The 20,198-nt window shown below is 44.9% G+C and overlaps 1 protein-coding gene across 1 annotated transcript in view; it reads right to left on the reverse strand.

Annotated features, from left to right (window-relative positions):
- The window catches only part of LOC119176951 (tachykinin-like peptides receptor 86C), a 114,679-nt gene that overhangs the window by 28,531 nt on the left and 65,950 nt on the right, over window positions 1–20,198 (reverse strand). The window lies entirely within an intron of this gene.

Here is a 20,198-nt window from a genome sequence, read left to right on the forward strand (position 1 = left end):
AGTTGTGTCACAGTGAAGACATGAATATGATATCCTTAAAGGCGTTTAGTTATACCCATGTCGCATATCTCTGAACTTAGACCACCCATCAACAATGTTAACCCCCAACAAGCATCGCTCATGGCTTTTATCTTCGTAACGCTGACAGCTTGCAGCTACGGGCAAGAAAGCTGTGTTCGTCTCATTCACTATCTCACCTCGCGAACTCGAAGGAACTTCAAGTCATTTATCATTGAATAAAGCATGTGGTTAACTTGCTTTCATCAGTTTTTATTTTATTTTTCTACAGTAGACATTCGTGTGCGCTCTCATAGATAGATTGATCGAGATAAAGTGATCCACGTTGCGAAAATTTTATCTTTGGTGCTTCAAGGCAATGATACATTACTTGAAAATAGCGTTGACGCCACTGATAATGTTTTGATCTCATAAAATTTGTTGAAATTTAACCGTAGTAACGCCTCTAATTCCAGAATGTTCTGTCTTATCTGTCATTAAATGTTATAGGTGCCATTGCTCATAATTGAATATCTTTACCCCATCGTCGCTCTCAGCCCTATGCTCTCTCTCATACGGAAAGTGAGTTCACCATCCGTCATCTGTGAAAATAAAATCAAGTATCTGTGACACAATGGTGCATACTAGCGCTTGTTTTGAAGGGATACCTTACTGCACCGAACAAAAGACGCCGGATGAAATGGCACAAAAAGCGTCACACAACACCCGCCTCTGCCTGTGGTCTATTTCGCCCTCTCATTTACTATGGTTTCTGTGCTCTCTGAAGTAGTAGTAGTAATAGACTTTTATTCAGCCACAATTTACAGGCCAAGCATTTTGACCGCCTGTGCGACCAGTCAACACTGTTCTTCTTCCCCTTCAGCACCGATTCAGTCGAGCCAAGAGGTGATGGAAAGGAATGGGGCAGGGTAATAGCTGGATTGCTGAGCAGTTGAGCAGTAAAACAGGCAGTGTGACAGCTCGGCATATGGGGAGGGGCAATTGGGACAGCAGGAGTTAAACCTATATTTATAAAGTAAAACGTGAGAGGGAGTTATCAGGTAATTCATTTAGATGTGCCGTAGAGTTCGAGCCTCGAGCGCAGTGAGTGATGGATTAGGGGGGGAGGGCAGAGACGCTTGTCGAGCCTGAGCTGGAGATATACCTCTTTGATAGTGTGACGCAAGGAGATCTGCCCATCGTTATTCGCGGAGCTCTCACTGTCTTCCGAAGGTGTGGGCCAGGGAATGAACGGTGCCCCATGCAGTATATCGTGGGCAAGCTGATGAGCCAGCTCATTGTCATTAATACCTGAATGCCCAGGAACCCAGCGGAAAAAAAACAGTGGAGGGTTAAAGAGCAGAGATCGCTCGCTCTACCTCCTGTTGAAGAGCAAGGGGCAACGTGTTGTTCTGTATGTGACAGATGGCGGCGTGATAGTCAGAGTAAATTTTTTACTCGGGGACAGAAGGGAAGAAGGAAAATGACTGCATGGCGCGGACTATGAAAAGGATCTCGAGCGAAAGTACATTTGGCGGGTGGAGGTATGGCCTGCTTGTGTGCGTGTCAGGTGCCGAAAGGTATAAAGGGTATAAACTACTGGAAGCAAGGAGAAATGAAGAGCCGGATGCACTAACAGCTTCCAATTTGCGCAGCTTCCACTTGTAGTAGATTGCGCCGATTCCGAAGTCTGCGTGACGCCGACACGGTGGTGGAATGAAGTGTTGGTGCACGCACTTCGTTTCAGCATATCTGGTGCGAGAGACTCCCGTTGGTGGCGGCTCGACTTATTGCGCAGCAGTTGTTCCTCTCATTTTACTACGAAAGATAGTACCTACTATCTTTTCGAGAAGTATTCTTATGATTCCATTATTCAAGTGTGTACCTGTTTTAGGTTTTTAAATGTGAATGATATCTCAGCGAACCACTCAGGATTCTTCTTCCTGTTACTTTCTCTCTGATTTCTATGTTTACCTTTTTTTTCTCTCTGTTTCTCCTGACGTTGTTGTCGCTGCTTTTGCTTCAGTCCCCCCCCCCCCCCCCCACTGATTCCCAACATGGCAAGTAGGATGCATCTAGAAGTACAAAACATGCTCAAATACTTCCACGTGGTACCAAAACATCGACCAATGACGTCGTCAGTGTCGTTTCTCCTTTGTGACACATCTTCCGAGTGCGGCTGTGTTGACACTCGACAGTGGGTGACGGCACAATGGAGATCGTCCAGCCACGCGACATCCGCTGCAATAGCTAAATAAAAGCTAATCGCGTTTAAGATTGACTGATCTGTGATTCAAACGAGACAAAGCATTTACAGCAATATAAATAACGGCAATGATTAACAGATAATGAAAGAGGGAATCATTCTAATTAGGCAGAAACCACTTTGCTTTGAAGAGGTGACTTAACTTCGTCAAGGCCTGAGTGCCCAAACAATAGCATTAGCTCGTTTCTGTTCCCAGACTAGTCATTTGCGTTTTCAACATTCTTTTTTTACTGAACGTTCGTAAGCTAGAGCTGAAATCAGCTCCATCTTGACAAATACGGAGCTGCTCATTGTGCCTCCAGACAACAAACCGCTTCCGATGATGTTTGTGCAACGTTTTCTTACGAACAAGTTCCCTGGTAGATCGTTTCAGAGCGCGATACAGAAGGCACAAGTGTATTTTAAGCAGCAACACAAACCGAAATATCACGGGTCGTCTCGCTTTCTAAATTAAACGAGATGTGATGGCGATAGTTATGTCGCCAATTTTTGGGCTGATATTGTTCTTGCACCACTGTTCAAAACTTGTTTATGTCATCTATATCGTGTTTACAACATTTTTAAGGCACTTCCTTTGTATATGCGCCGACATTTTTGAACAAGTGTCACATTTTACATTATCACACATGTAATCCGGTTGCATGCGCAGAGAAACGTGAGCCCAAATTCACGAAAGCTTCTTTTGCTAGAGTTATTTGTGAGAAAAAATTTTAGATAATCTTCGTATTAAGTGCGTATACGTGTGTTCGTCCGCACGCGCTCGCGGTTTTAGTATAGATCAGTTTGAAGTACGCGTGCTGCAGCGCGTGTAGATGCCTCCTTTCACAAGCGTTTCATATGTATACTATGAACTCCTGGTGTTCTGCCACTTCATTAAAAAATCAACTTTTTTTGTGACTAGCACACATTTTAGCCTCCATATCGAACGGCAGTAATTACCATGGCTAAACTGTAGTCGTTTCTTTAAAATCGAGCATCACGTAAACAATGCTTTGCTCTGAAGCGTAATGCGATACGTTGGCATAAACGCTATGCACTGAATAGTTCATAATTTGAGAGGATACGCTCGCCCTTATGGTCACTCAGGCATAATTACGCTCACTCTTGCTCCTACCGACAATACTGATTACACACACAATCAGCAACGCTCATTTGCGCATCGCACACGCTTCCCGTCGTTATCATTGTCACTGTGTCATGCTCGCCTCATATCCGGTCACACGCACTCTTACTCCCACATACGTTCACCGATGGTTGCTTTCATTCACAGTCAAGCTCTCTCTCAGGAACTTTTGTTGATACGTTAACCAAAATCACTTCCTCTTTCTGCCAACTCAGCTGCACTCGTCGCGTTGATATAAATCAAATAACAGTATTTCATCTAGTTTTACCTACGTCGTTCTTTCGCTTGCATAATACCTCACTGCGGAGTAGAGAACCGCACACTTACTCCTGTTAAGCTATCGACCTGTCCACATCCTTTCCTCTCCTTTTTTCTTCGTTTCCCTTGTCGAACAATCACACTGTGTATATCTTGTATATGTAATCAGTGCTGATGGGGGCTTTGGGAATGTGCATGCCGACAACTGCTAGCAATCGATAAGTTTTTCTTTTCTATACATAAACATAGCTCGCTTCTTCGTTAGATTACCTCTACGGTCACATAGTTTCACTCTGTAAGAAGAGAACTATAAAACGCACCCCTCATAGAGCTTAACTAGAGCCATCCTTCGTTAGCTGCGGTGTTTTCAAGCTTATCTCTCCGTTGGAAGTTATGATCCTTGTCATGGAGGCTACATAAATATTAGAGCAGACTTCTGGAGTGTTCATGTGCTTGGATTTAGGTGCATGTAAAAAATTATGGACCATCTCTCCGAAGGGAACCCGTATGGGATGCGAAGCAGCAGCGATGCGCACGGCGTTGACCCTGATGAAACTGGCGTCGACGTGGGTGCTAGAAGAACGGTCTGAAGCGAAACTCCGTGTAGCATTTACTCGAGTAGGCGTTTGTTTGAAACGCAAGGACACGGGAGGCGTTCATCTTGGTTGAACAGCAAACACGAGAGGACGACGAAGTAAAAGAACACAGACAGGCGCTGACTCGCAACTAAAAAAGACGGGTTGGGTTTCGTGAACGCTTTATCGCAGATAAACAAGCTGGAAGAGTAGACAAATTTAGTCACACGTCCGCAGTAGCCATACGGACGCCGCCTGCTAGCCATTTTCAATGGAAGCCTGCGTCCGTACGGCTACTGCCGACATGCAACTAAATCTGTCGAGTCATTCCACTGGAGGCACTGTCGAGCGTTGCAGGTGGTGGAGAGCATGAAGTGAGAGAGAAGTGTGTTCGTTACGAGCGGGCGTAGGAGCCGGCAGTTGCTGCGGGTGAGAGAGAAAGTGACGTCAACGCGCAGTTGGGTCTGGACCAACCTGGCACCGCTCCAACACCTGCGGCGAAAGGGTTGTGCGTACTTATGGGACAGCGTTTACACAGGCTAGTGAAAGGGCTGCCTCACATCTAAAATGGCGATGCTTGTTCCAAGTAGCGCAAGGCTTGAAACAGCGAAACTGGGTGATTCTGAAGTCTTCTAAGTTGTTGATATACCTTAAATATGTGATGCTACATTGTTGCTAGACTTTAGCTACGTGATGCTTTAGATTCTTTCTAGATTAGTTCTCAGTGCAGGAAGGTTCGATTTTAACGACCTACATTCACAGACAGTCAAAGGCCCTGTACAGTTGTTCAAACAAGAGAGTTAGACCCTCGCTGAAACCCAACGCTCACATCTTTCATAAACGCTCTGGCACGTCATCGTTTACGTAGCCTTCCATCGCTTCGGGGTCTTTTTGCAGCCGTGGTTGGATTTGTTATTCCCTAGTATTTTCTCATTGTACGTGCTCGGTACGTTCGGTTCGTGGTCGTTACTTTGCTGCAATTTCTTGGCCTCATTGTTGCCTTCTTTCTTAGTGGACCAGTGGTGAGTAGAAGAATTTATCCAATTTCTGTGGGACATCCCCGATTATTATGATTATGATGATAGTTTTTTTTTTCGCCACACGTTTTAGCTAGAGCTTTAACAGCTTCCCTGTTAAACCCTGGGTTCAAGATAACTGATGCACATTCTGCCGTAAATATAGGGAGTCTAACCAAAAAAACTTTTGTTATTAAACCACTGGTTCAATTATATAACAGACCAATCTTATTCCCTTCATGAGCTCATAACAGCGTATAAACAACGATGAAGAATGAGCATGAATGCTTGGCATGGGAAAGTAACGCGATATTGGAAAATTGATCATGCAGCGTCGTCGCTTATGCAAGCGCAGACGTGGGCTGCTCTTTCGGTTTTCCGCTATCACAGAAGCAGTCATGCAGTGCATTTATGACCGCATCAGTCTCTCCATATCAGCCTACCCTTGAGCTACTTCGGTCAAAATAAAAGCCACACGCATAACGTAAAGAAACTTTAAAAGATACTCGACACAAGACCCACACATTACGTAGGCGAGAGGCCTGACGTCTTTCTAAAAAAAAAAGACCGCGTTTTCACTCACTTTTCTCTCGTTCAAAGAAGAAACAATGCGCATAAAGTGCGGCTATCCAAGGCCTGGCTCTGATCCTCCTCTTCTTCATCGGCCGCTCGAACAGTCGCGTTTTCAAGCTCGGCAGATAGGGAACCGGCGATTTTTCGCCGCGCGTGGGTCATTTGTTTCCTGGACCCAAGATGCACGCAGAGTGTGCCACTACGCTGCTCTCTGCATCCGGTTTGAGCTCCAGCCAGCTGAGCAGAGGCTCACTCGGAAACTTCTTGACTTGAGACCAGAAAATGAATTCACGTCAGTGAGCGAAATGCACCAAAGCGCGCCGCTGCTGATCGCCGGGCGTAAACAAGTTCCCTCGCGCAATTCTTCCTCTTCCTCACCGTGTGAATTGATCGTCATGTTGAATAACTATATTCGGATTGAACATGATTATCCCATTGAAAGTCTTGAAGGTTCGAAAAAGAGAGAAAATGAATGGCAAGAACGACCAGGCTGCATTTCTTTGGTAAGATAGTCCTAAGCGTAAGAAGTGGCGCGACCACAAAACTTCATTCACTCTAATTTAAAGGTGCACAGCCAGCTCTTCCTTAAAAAAAATTGCCGTGGTTGAGCGTGGTTGAACCAAGTTTGTGCAGCGCCAGCACTGTTTTGCTTTCTTCAAGAAAAGATGAGACCATTGGTTTGGAGAGATTTAACTTCATTCCCTATCTTCGTTTAGGCAAGCTAGACGCCTATAGTTTACGCACCACGCTTCACCATTCCGCTACACGCCGCACTGCAAGACCATTCGCCGGCGATGCAGGGCGCCAAAGACGCTCTCGATGCAAACGTGCGGAAAAGTTGCATGCACCTCTGAAGCTGCATTCAATTAGTCATGTCTGAGTAGTACGTGAGCGTGCTTTTTAATGATGGAGATTTGACCAGAGTGTGACACTGAGGCAGTCATGTGCGGGCCGCTATAGTGAAACATAAGCGGGCTCCATGCGGTCAATGGGACACATGCTTGAGACCCTTGATTTATAGCGAGTCTGCAAACACCCGCAATAAGCTGCCGGGAGCGCTCGTGAGCACACGTCAGCTGTTAACAAACATCTTAGCTGCGGCGCGTACACAAAATCCTCGTGACGAAAGTCCATGCTGCCGACCCGCGAGTTAGCGTTGGTGTCCTTTCCCATTTTTTCGCTTCACCAGCGAAGTGTCGCGCATATCATAACGTTTGGGGTAACGATGAAAACTTACAGCGAGATTCGTTGCACGCACCTGGCACTGCGGCATAGAACTGATACACCAAGTTAAATATGCTTGCACGCAATCTAGCATTCGTTTTATGGCGGTAATATATCCAGCTGGCAAAACGAAGTTTCACACACAGCGAATTGAACCTCACGCACCACAATTGCACCCAAACATCGTGTTCCACAACAACTTCGCAGCAAGGCGAGTAGGTGCATCTTTTCTGGGACGTCATAACTATCGCAGCGCCGGCCATTCCAGTGGCCTCGCGGCCAATATTTTACCTTGCGTCGCCATAGATCAGGTCCCCAATAAAGAAAACTGCAGCAAGAGAGACGAGGAAGACATGTCAGCGGCCAGCATGGCCGTGCCGTATTCTCGCGGAGTTTTCCCTAACAACGCGACCTTGCATCGACATCAACGCTCTTCGTGTCTTAACAACAGCAATCAGCATCGCCTTTGTTGCCTCCCGCAGCAGAACTTAGCTCCTCAAACCTACTGTGACCGAACTTGAGGTACGCGCTCACGCACCTGGCGATCTTAATGCTGCAGCCACCGCCGCTCTGCATCGGTCCTAGAAATAATGTAACGAGATACTTCACATCTTCTCACGTCTCTCTGTTTTTCGCTACAAAACAATCTTGCGACCAAATTTTGCGATATTTTGCAGCGATACTGCATTCACAATTAGAAAAAAAATTGTTTCAGGCTACAGGCACCAATATCGGCCCTCGATAAGGCACGCAGCGATTGCCCAAGGATATATCAACGTTGGGGATGCAGTCGCTATATTTAGAGTGTAACATATATATATATATATATATATATATATATATATATATATATATATATATATATATATATATATATATATATATATATATATATATATATATATATATATATATATATATATATATATATATATATATATATATATATATATATATGTGTGTGTGTGTGTGTGTGGACTCTAAAACATTTTTTGGGAAGCGTCATGCGGTAATAGTGAGAATATTGTGACTCAGGAACGTGTTGCAGGGCCACCGAATGGTGTGTTTTATTGGCATCCGCTGAGTTTGGTGACAACGGTGGTACAGCAGGTACAGCAGTTAGCTAATAGCGTTATCCAGTATAAAATTCTAGTTTGTAGCTGTCATATTCATTGCTTTGTTCTATGGCGAAACTGTGTCTTCTTTATTGCCGAATATGAAATTTTCTGAAACTTGTTCCTACCCATTCAACAGGAAGGAAATAACAAAGTTGACTGGACACTAAATTATGTTATCGCCCTCATGAGTAATATATTCTGATAAACATAAGGCTTAACCTGCATATAATCGCGTTGCTAGCAAAACCTACAGTGGGTATGATAGCGTAGCATACGACAGCAAGTGCCACTTGTGATTTGTAGGGAAGCTTTCCTCTGCTTAGAGGACTATCATATTACGTTGCCAACAAATCGATGTCACTCACATCATTCATCATGCGCTCCTCATATGGACGGCGGAATAATCACGCAACAATGCTCTTGTGCAAATTTTTTGTTTTTTTTTGTTTTTTATAATTTTATTTTTGCTTTCACTCCTGTAAAAACCCTTCAAAGGGTCAACAGCATGTTGAAATTAAAAATTAAAAAAAACACAAATTAGTGCCGGTGCAACATGTGACACCTGCGCCCGAGTGCATTCAATGCAGACAAATCTAAGTACGAGATTACCCATGTACAAGCATACTCAGCTAAGATTCATGCTGCATCTCAGAGGTGAAGTGATGAATTGATACTATACTTCCTTCACGGTGAGTTCGCCTACTAAACCTGGTTAAGAAAAAAAACATACAATGCGCAAAGACGACGGGGACGAAGCGAAGAAACAATCCGATGGACATAGGTGCCAACTTCCAGCTGTTGAATGGCAGAAACCACGCCCATTTATGTAAATTGTCCAACAAGGTAATCTCATAGCAGCAAGCATGAAAAAACGAGCGAATCGTCATGAGCTATCAAAACGGAGTTAGCGCATGCGCCGGGTACTGCTCTGAACCAAGCTGTAAAAGCATTCCAGCGCATATAAATACGTCTGAAACCTATATATGTACAGCGAAATAGGCAGCATACAGTTTTAATTAACATGTCTGCGCGCTATTTTTGAAAATAAAAGCACATCCTTCTTGCTAAAATCAAGTGAAGGGGCACTAACACACTGGCTAACTGCCCTTTTTATGACGAATGTCTCAACTGTCTCTCTTTCGGCGCGGCTACCGGTCCTTCTAAGTAACCTGGTTTCACTGAAGAGGGGCGTCCTTGCAGCGGTCGGCCAAGTTCCCGTCCATGTTGTTGCTGATCCCCAAGCGGTGCTCCCTTGCACGATCGTTGAAACACTGGCCTTTGGCCAATAAATGTACACCCTACTGCAGCTTAAGAAAATATTGTATACCACATTGTTGATCCACTTCGCATATCGCGTGGTGAGCTTCTTGGAGAATGCTGTGGGCTGCTTATTTGTCATCAAAGGGGAAATCCTGACCAATTCGCATGGAGCAGAAAACACAATGCGCACATTATATCTGACTGTGATATTCTTTATATTGTGCGAGGGCCGCTGAACGTATGTTGTCGCGTGCGTTCTCAGGTTTTATTTTGGCTCCTACAGTTTGTTACCACGTTTCAACTTCTCCAAGAGGCTTTTGCACTCACCCGTGATAACGAATAAGGCTGGATAAAGCCACTTACTTCACGCCATTCTCAGTTCTATCTTCTTTCTTCCTCAATGACTCATGTCGTGCACGTCATATCTTCGCTATCAAACATAAGAGGAATTTTTCAGCAACTTTGAAAAATGTGAATTCTTAGTGCTTAGCACGGATGAACAGCTGCCAAAGAGAACATGGCAACACGAACACATGCCTATGTTGGCGATGTCAGCATTGCAGTCGCTTTTCCATTTCAAGCATTCGACGGAATGGGTTGTGATCATTTTAATTTTTTCCGTGCACGCGGAACCAGGGAAAGCAAACAGCAGAGCATCTTGGTGGGCGGCAGAATGAAGAGAAAACTGTGCCTCAGCGTGTTTTGCAGCGTGGATGGGCGTTAAATAACATTGCATCAGGTAAATGCTCGGGTCGTTTTAATTTCTCTCTGCTTAATCGATACGGTGCAGAAGGGCATTCGGCATCGACAGCGTCTTAACTTGTTACTGCAGTAATGTTGAAGGCGTGCTGATGGTCCTAAACTGCGCTCTTCCTTGAGTTCTCGCTTCAAACAATCTGCGCATGTGTCCACATCGATCAGTAAATGAGAAAACTGCTCTTTTCGGACGATGAATTATTTAAGCGTGAGCAGTGCTGTGCGCGCAATGCCCACGTGCGGGCAATGAAGAAGCGGATCGCCTTGCTTCGTCTTGCAACCATGACGACTGTCCGGGAATTTCATGTACGATGGAAAACGCTCGTCTGCTTATACGCCGACACCTCCTAAAGCAGCACCGAGACCAGCGTGTGGCGAACGCATTGTTCCCTCGCCGTGTTCGTGGCCTTGGCTTGTCTCGTCGTTCCAGAGCGCCGTTATGCAAACTAAGAGTGGGCTCTGTGCTGGTGCGTGAACAATTACGTCAAGGGCGTGTTGACAGTCCTTGGTGCGCTGCCTGTGGCTCCTGCGAAACACTTGAGCATATCATAATGCACTGTCCTGCATTTGCTACGCAGCGGGCTTTACTGATTAAGGAATATAAATTCCCGGGGCTTAAGTGCACGACTTCTTTCCGAGAGGTTGTGCTTCCCGACGTGACCAGGCCCATCGAGCTCTCCTTACTTTTTATGGACCAACCGGACCTGGCCACCTTTTTATAGTCCAATTTTTTAATTTTCTGGTTTCTACTTGTCTAAGTCTTCGTCATTTTTTTCTTTACTTCCCTTTCTTCTTTCCTCTTTCTGCCGTCTTATCTACGTTTGCTCTGTTTTTTCTCTCCTTTCGAAAGAATGAGCAGGCATTGTTCCCCTCAAGGTGGCAGTTGCCAGCTTGCTCTCTCCCTTTTTCTCAGTGTTCTTGTGTATCTGTGTATGCAAATTGAACAATAATATAATAATAATAATAATAATAATAATAATAATAATAATAATAAGTGAGGCGTTGCCACTAGTAATAATGCATTCGTTTCTCTCATTGGCAACAACGTATACTTGACAAAATCTGTAGTCGCCTTGCCACAGATCTATGGTAAACAAAGTTGATTAAATATACGTATGAAGGCGATTAATTACTTGTTCAATTTGCTACAGATTCACTTCAGTGATATAGCTTGTATGGAAAACATTCATTCCAAAGTTAGTTAATTAAACAGATCTAGTTAAAGAATATTTGTAACACAAAAAAAATTGTGTGACTCACTCCTGGTAACGGTTAGCAACCGCATTTGGTCGCGTGGTAGTTGCATGTGTTGGCATATTTTTAAACTCTGGCTAAAGATTGCTGGCGCACCCTGTATACTTTCCTTTTTAGTGTTAGTGGCAGATTACCATTCATGGTTTGATAATGTTTGCCGAATGTGATCCACCCCATCATTATTCGTCTAGTCATTTCACTCTTATGATTCACCTCCGCGGTTACTACCTGTTCTAAGTAGACATATTCCTTCACAACTTCTAGCATCATTACACCTATCGCAATGTGCTGTTTTCTGCCGAGACTGTTGTGCAAGAATTGAGGATTGTGCATATCAATTTTCAAACTTACTCTTCTACTTTTAGTGCCCCGCCGCGGTGGTCTAGTGGCAAAGGTACTCGGCTGCTGACCCGTAGGTCACGGGTTCGAATCCCGGCTGCGGTGGCTGCATTTCCGATGGAGGCGGAAATGTTGTAGGCCCGTGTGCTCAGATTTGGGTGCACGTTAAAGAACCCCAGGTAGTCGAAATTTCCGGAGCCCTCCACTACGGCGTCTCTCGTAATCATATGGTGGTTTTGGGATGTTAAACCCCACAAATCAATCAATCGATCAATCTTCTACTTTAATGTCCAGTTGAGTAATTATGATCTGTCATTCGTTCCCTGAGGTACTTATCTATGCAATTTCAACAGTGAATCGCAGGTTACTAAGATACTCGCCATTAACTCTCATTCCTAACTCTTCCCAGTCCTGAAAACCTCCTGTAAACAAGCAGGGAATAACATCGGAGAGATCATGTCTCCCTGCTTTGCACCCATCTTTATTGGGCTTCTGTCACTTTCTTTATGGAGAACTATGGTGGCTGTGGATTCATTGTATATATCTTCTAGTATGTATATGCAGGGTCCATCGGTGCCCTAATTCTGTAGTACCTGCAATAATCAAACGCCTTCTCGTAATTTATGCAACCTGCGTATAGGGGTTGGTTGTATTCTGCGCATTTTTGTATTACCTCATTGATAGTACGAGTATGGTCAATTGTGGGGTAACCTGTACGAAATTCTGCTTAGTCGTTTGGTTGATTGAACTCTACTGTTGCCTTAATTCTCTTAGCTATTACTTTCGTAAATAGTTTGTACAGAACGAACAGAAAGCTGATCGGCCTGCGATTTTGCAAGACCTTGAAGTCTCTTTTCTTCAATATTAAAATGATTTTGGCGTTCTTTTAAAATTATGGTACCCTTCCCGCAAGAGACACTTCGTATATGAGGTGGGCAGTTTTCTTAACACAATTTCTCCACTATTTTCAGCAGGTCTCTGGTTACGTTATCCTCAACAGCAGCTTTGATTTTCGCATTCCTTCTATACCGCTTTGCTTAATTCCTCTGTCGTTACTGGTAGTATGTCGCATTCCTCTGGCCTATCATTACTTCTCACAATATAATTCTGGTTGTTTCGGCATCTGTACAGCTCTCTGTTGAACTCCTCTGCCACCTTAACTATCCTATCTATTTTGGTTATGAGATTGTCTTTCTTGTCCCTTAATGCGTACATCCAACTTCAGTCTATGCAGAAGTTTTGCTTCGCAGCTTTTAGGCTCCTGCCGCTTTTTACAGCCTGCTCAATTCTCTCTATTTTATTCCTTCTTATGTCGGCTACAATGCGCCCAAAAATTAACTTCGAAAACTACACTAGCTTTATTCTTTCGATTGCATTTGGGGCTGTCATGGTTTGTTGCCTGTTAACGAAATTTTAGGGGCGAAGCTTCTTAAGGCGTAGGTCGTGCATCTCCGGTATATGGTAGCCACCTCTCATTTTTATACCTTGGAATGCCCGCTGCATGGCGGTACTTGTATATGATGAATATATGATGAAAAGATGTGAGATGGTGGTACTTGGAGTGTTCACTAGATGGATGGACACATGGACGGACGGATGAGTGGATGGACAGATGCACGGACGGACGGACGGACGGACGGACGGACAGACGAACGGACAGACAGACAGACAGACAGACAGACAGACAGACAGACAGACAGACTTCTCTGTAAAGCTCTGAAAGCCACACGTGTGTTTTTGCACGAAACGCAACCATTTATGTGCAGCTACAGAGCATTCCCCTCAGCCCCCAGCGGCTGCGAAGCAGCTGATCATGGCGGCGGTCAGATCTGCAACGCAGCAGAAAGTGCGAAGAATCTCTGGGTTCGAACAGGCCACCATTAGAACCTGAACTTGGCAACGTTTAACGCTAGAACCTTATCTAGTGAGTCAAGTCTAGCTGTGCTATTTGAGAAGCTAGAGGGTGTTAAACGGGATTTAATAGGGCTCAGTAAGGTTAGAAGGACAGATGAGGCATATACAGTGCTACAGAATGGCCGCGTCCTTTGCTATTATGGCTTGGCTGACAAAAGAGAACTGGGCGTGCGATTCTTTATCCACAGAAATATAGCTGGTAACATACAGGAATACTATAGCAATAATGAGGGGGTGGTATGTGCCATAATTAACCTAACAAGAGATTCAAGATGAACGTGGTACAGGCTTACGCACCTACATCCAGTCATGATAACGTATTAGTTGAACGCTTCTATGAAGACGTATAATCGGCAATGAGTAAGGTGAAAACACAGTATATGCTATATTATGGGTAAATTGCATGCCAAGGTAGGAAAGAAGCAGACTGGAGACAGGAAATTAGGAGATTATGGCATCGGTACAAGAAATGCCAGAGGGGAGTTATTAGTAGAATTCAAAGAACGCAATAATATACGGATCTTCAATGCCTTTTACCGAAAAATAGGGAACCGTAAGTGGACATGAAGGACCACTAGTGGCGAAAGGAAGAACGAAATAGATTTTATACTAAGTGCACACCCAGCCATCATGAAGAATGTGGAAGTGCTTGGCGAGGTACGATGCAGGGACCATAGAATGTTAAGGTCTAGAATTCACCTAGAGTTGAAGAAGGAATGACAGGAACTGATACACAAGAAGACCGTCAATGAGCAAGCACTGAGATGGAAAGTACAGAAATTCAGAGTCTTGCTTCAGAACAGATCCTCAGCACTTATGGTGGAAAACTACCTTAGCGTTGACGAAATTAATGATAATCAGACAATTATCATTACGGAGTCTTTAGAAGTTGTAGGCATGGTAGTTAGACAGGGCACTCGCAACCTGTCCCGGGAGACAAAGGATCTCATCAAGAAACGTCAAAGCATGAAAGCCTCAAACACGACAAACGAAATAGAACTGGCAGAGCTATCGAAGTTCATTAGTAAGCGTAACACCCCGCAGTGGTCAAGTGGCTAGAGTACTCGGCTACTGACCCGCAGGTCGCGGGATCGAATCCCGGCTGCGGCGGCTGCATTTCCGGGAAATGTTGTCGGCCCATGTGTTCAGATTTTGGTGCACGTTAAAGAACCCGAGGTGGCCGAAATTTCCGCAGCCCTTCAATACAGCGTCTCTTATAATCATATGGTGGTTTTAGGACGTTAAACCCCACATATCAATCAATCAATCAATCAATCAAATCTGATGCAACAAGGTATAACATGTAGAGAATCGAACTCGCTCTAAAGAACGGAGGTAGCGTCAAAGCGGGGAAAAGGAAACTTGGGATAAGCAAAAACCATATGTATGCACAAAGGTATGAGGAAGGCAAAGTAACTACTAATATGAATATGATAGTTAAAATAGCAGAGGAGTTTTACAGATATCTGTACAGTAGCCAGGACAACGACGACCATAATGTAAGAACTAGCACTAACCCAAATAACAGCCCACCAGTAATGACAGAAGATGTAAGAAAAACCTTGGAGGGAATGAAGAGAGGCAAAGCTGCTGGCGAGGATTCGGTAACATCAGATCTGATCGAATACGGAGGACAGATTGTGTAAAAAAAACTAGCCACCCTGTTTACGAAACGTCTCCTGACGGGGAGGGTACCAGAATCTTAGAAGAATGCTAACATCATCTTCAAAGGAATGAGATGACAAAGGCTTGAAAAATTACAGGTCGATGAGCTTGCTCTTCGTCGGGAGGCAATCGGGGGCAAATATGGAGCCAATTGTATCTCATAATATTCAAAACCACGCAAATGAGCGCTAACAAACAACTAGATTACAAAATTCCCACATACGGAGTCCCTGACTCAGTTCATCACTCATGGCTCGCAACAATCCCAAAAAAACATTCAATGTATTTCACAACACAAGAAACAAGCACCAGCGTAGCTCTGTGGTAGAATGTCACAACACAAGAAATATAACTATAGTATACAGAAGCACGAACACAAACTCCATCACGCATTTCAAACACTTCAGACGTATACAAAGGTCTTCCTTCACAACACTTGTACAGTTACATCAATGACATCACGCCACCGCAACTGACACTGAGGCTCTATCGACATACACGACACAGGATAACAACACAATACATTGAGGTTTGACACTGCCAACCACTTTCACATTCAACGTTAACACCTATCCTGTGTACTTCGAGCTGCGCTTGTGCCCTTTCTTACGGTGCTCGCTATATCTTTTCTTACTTTTCTTCTTTCTCTTCTGACGTGCCGTTTCAAACGACGGTATTTAAGGCAGTGTCTCTGCCATCGGTGACACTTTCGAATATGCTGAGGTGTCATCACGTTCAGCTGGTCGTTGTCGGTTCTTCTCCAACTCTCTCATGTCGCGGCATGGAGTGTGCCTATATACTGACTTCGTCACCTTTGCACTCTAGGTCAATTGAGGTCGTTTTCCAGCAGTGTCAGTTTTTCGGTACTTTTTTTGTCCACCACGATCACCTCATAACTGCCTTTCCTTTTCACAACGGCTTCATCTTGAGCTCGGGTGAAATACGTCGTGGGATGCTCCTCCGCTGTACATCGTGGTTCCTGTGTCGGCGAGGGCTCTTTCTTCGGGTATTCCTCCAAACGTTCTGGATCGTTCGGCCATCGCGCTCCGTCAATGTTTTCGACAATGGGGTCGTACAGGGGGATCGTCATGCACAGGGTAGTAACTTTCCTGCTAAAGTAAGGTGTCTCAACCTTAACTTGAGCTTCAGGAAGCATCCGGACCGAATCGTAAATCAGGGAAACCGGCCTAGTTCTGCCTGTTAACTCGCTTTCCCGCACCTAGTTTCTCCGTGCAATAACAGTGGAAGTTTCGCTGTCTCCTAACAGCGTAATTTAGCCAACAATATTTCCAGGCAGCATTGGCATTCCCTCCGTAACATTTGTTGCCCGTGTTGTCAATACAGCACCAACATTAGGAAGTTTCTTCCCCTTTTTCAACTCCACAAGTCCGTTGATGATCTCTTCCTCTTCGTCCTTTGGTGGCGCATGCACACAGACTACTTGGAGGGTTCTGCCCACTTCCTAACGAAATGCGTCTGCTTTGTGTCCAGTCTCCAGATTTAAAATTTTGCGTTACAGACGCGCAAAGTAGGCTCGGCAAATGTTAGCACGATGACCCACTCGGTTACACAGAAAACATCGCGTAACACTCCCCTCTGTCCGCTTCTTTTCTTCGGGTGCCGATGTCATCGAATCTTTGGGACACTCCTTCTTGACCTTGGCCAAATTTGTGCCACTTTGTGCTTCCAAGAATTGATCGGCCAATTCAAGCATGTCTTCAAGCGATTTTGTTCTCCTCTCTTTCAAGCACAGTGACAGGTTCGGGTGGCAGCTGATGAGAAATTGTTCTCCAATAAGGAGTTCTCAAAGCTCACCATACCCCTGTGCTGTCCCTGAAAGCTCGATCCATCAGTCAAAATAATGGCTATGTCGGGTGGCGTACTGCGTAGCCGTCTCACCTCTCACCGTCAGCAGGCATCCCTGTCCAAAATTTGTCCAGGAAGCCATCTACAGTGAATTTGAATCGCTTCAATAGAGCAGCTTTTACTGTTGCATAGTTCGCTGCATTGGTTGGCGTCAGTGATGTTCCGTACAACGTCTATGAATTCCCAATTAGAGACATGAAAATTCCCTATTTCTGGTATTTTCCCTGCAAACGTTGACTGAATTCCCCGCGAAATTTTCTGCACAGCTTACTAATTGTTGCGCCCCCATCCACGCACATACATACTATATTTAAACGTGTCTCACGTACTGGCGACATTTGAAATTATGACTAGCCCCTCCGCTGCCGCACAACAAAAGCATCACTTTATTGATTCATATACAGTTAGTGCACTGCACATTGTGGGCTTCAAGTATAGCACCACTACTGAACTACAAATCGATCCGCGTAAATATAAGAAACAAATCTCAAATGCTATGCTTGCGTGGTGCATGCGCTAGAACCGATTACAGCAGATGAAGGCGCACTGTGACCGCTAATTATCGGTCATCATAGAAGAATTGAATTATTCCTGAAATTCTCCGCAATAACACTAAGATTCCTTTTTTCTCTTTGGCTCAAAATGACAGGCGAAAATTTCCCGAAAAGGGGAAAAATTTCCTGCACGGAACATCATGGTGGCGTCAGCCTTCAGTACGCGCTGAGCGCTTCGCTACTCAGATAGTTCTCAAAGCAATTGCCCATTGATGTTCCAGCCAATTCTGACTCCTAGCAATAGTTTCAAATCAGTCAAAGTACGCATCAAGGTAGTCTTTCCTCTCATCAAACACTACGACTAGCTTGCTTGGATTCAAACAGAAGCTATTATGTTCCCTTGCGCTGCGTTCGACTTTAGCCTGGACGGGAGTTTCACTTCGCTGTTCAAAAGGAAGCTGCTCGAGTTCCAATTCGTGCTGCCACTGCCTTTCCCTCTCAGCCATCTCAGCTTCTCTTTCTTCCTTCGCCCTTTCAGCTGCCAGCCTTTCTTTTTCCAGCTCCATATTCAATTGCTGTTCTCTATCTTCTTTCAACTGTCGCTCCTTCGCCTCTCTTTCTTCTTTCGCCCTCTCAGCTGCCAACCTCTCTTTTTCCACCGCCTCTTTCTCCTTCTGGATCACCCATTTTCGTAGTTCGGCGCCAAAACGACACATCTTCTCACCAAGAGTTACTAGCTTCTTCAAATTCATAGTTTCTCGCAAATAAAACTCAGCCACATGCACAGAATATCTGCTTAACTCTCGCTATCGAAACACCCTTTGCACACTCGTTAGCAAGAACGCCGTGCAACACACAAAAACTCGTTCCGATAGCACTACCAATGACTCGAGACTCTTTCTTCCTACTTTGAAAACATTGTGCACCAAAATGGTCCTGTCGTGGACGCCAGATTGATTGTCACTAGTCCCGTTAATTAGGGAGGCAATCGACGGGCTAATAAAGGCTGAAGTATCGGCCCTACGAACTGCACCACGACAGCACGGACAATTTAGATGTGGTCCCATTCGGCGTGCGGCGAATGCCGGCTGTGATCTATAGAACGAGTCAGAGCCGAGAGTTTTTATCTAAGCAAAAATATATTCCCAATAATGGCAGATCGAGCAACACACAAATATGCACTGTTGGCAATAATTACAATACAAGACATCTCCGATCACAAGGTACTCTATACGATGGGTACACAACGCCACAATATATACTCAAAACAACGGGCACAAACAACAACAAGCGCTACAATGCAATCTCATGCGCTAACTAAGACACTTAAATGCTAAAGAAGTTTGTCAACTTATTCAGTCGAAAGTTCCTGGAACAAAGTTTGTATTATTCTCTTCAAAGAACCACTCACTCAAAGCCCAGCGCTAGTTGTTGTTCCACTGCTGCCTAAGTTTCTATTCCAGTAAACCTCCCTTTGTCAAATGTCCGCACTTTAATAACAAAACTCTTCGCCGGTAACACGTCGGCCGCTCACGCGCTGCAACTACAGAACGCATCTTCGCCCACTGGCGGTAATTACACACTCTTCTCCTGCTTGCAGCACAAGCCTCCGCGCACTGGCGGAATGACACTCTTCATCCCCTGCTTTGTCACTGAAGACACAAGCACTTCGCCTGACGGCAGCAAACTCTTCATCTCCTGTTCACCACCATACGCTGCTCGCTTGTATACGTTCGCCCTGGGTTCCAGAAGCTTCGTGAGCGCACTGAACAGCCAAAGCTGTGGAAGGGCCGAGACTTCCCTCCAACTATCCGCGACACGTTACGCAACTAGGGAGTGACTCACGCTGTGCTTCTGAATCATTCCGGAGATCGCGCGGCGATAGGTGCGATGAGCTTGATCAGCGTAGCTATGCCGCTTTTTGAGGGAGCAGACAGCGCGCCCAAGGAGTCCTGATGCTTTTTTCTTCTTTTACGCTGGCTTCTGAAGCGTCCGAGCGGCGTCTGGTATTATCGCCGTTGCTAGCATTCGGAGGCGCGCGCTTTCTTGAGCGCTCGTTTGTGACAGCGGTTATAAAATGGCAGCAGCAAGCACAGCACTGAGTTGGCTGGCAGATCATAGAAAGGCCTTTGTCCTGCATTGTACGTAGTCAGGCTGATGATGATAACGGTGATGACAGAACATTCCACGAACTTTTTTCAGTTGATCAATCCACAGCGCTCCTCGTTGCAGCAATGCTTGACACGCAGCGTACGCATAAGTCGACGAACTGGCTCATGAGTCCACTCTCTCAGATCAAGCAGTGAGTCGGAGTTTGAGTGAGTCTGGGTAATTCATATTTTCGTGAGTCTGCGTTCGAGTGGTTTCGGTTGAAGAAAATTTTAGTATAAGTCCGAGTGATTTCGGTTCAGGAAAATTTTGATGAGTCTGAGTCTGAGGGAGCCTAAAGCACACAATATATATTTTTGAGTGAGTCTGAGTCAGTTTCACTTTCTTTTGC

Source organism: Rhipicephalus microplus, chromosome X (genome assembly GCF_043290135.1).
Source record: "Rhipicephalus microplus isolate Deutch F79 chromosome X, USDA_Rmic, whole genome shotgun sequence".
NCBI classification, from domain to species: domain Eukaryota; kingdom Metazoa; phylum Arthropoda; class Arachnida; order Ixodida; family Ixodidae; genus Rhipicephalus; species Rhipicephalus microplus.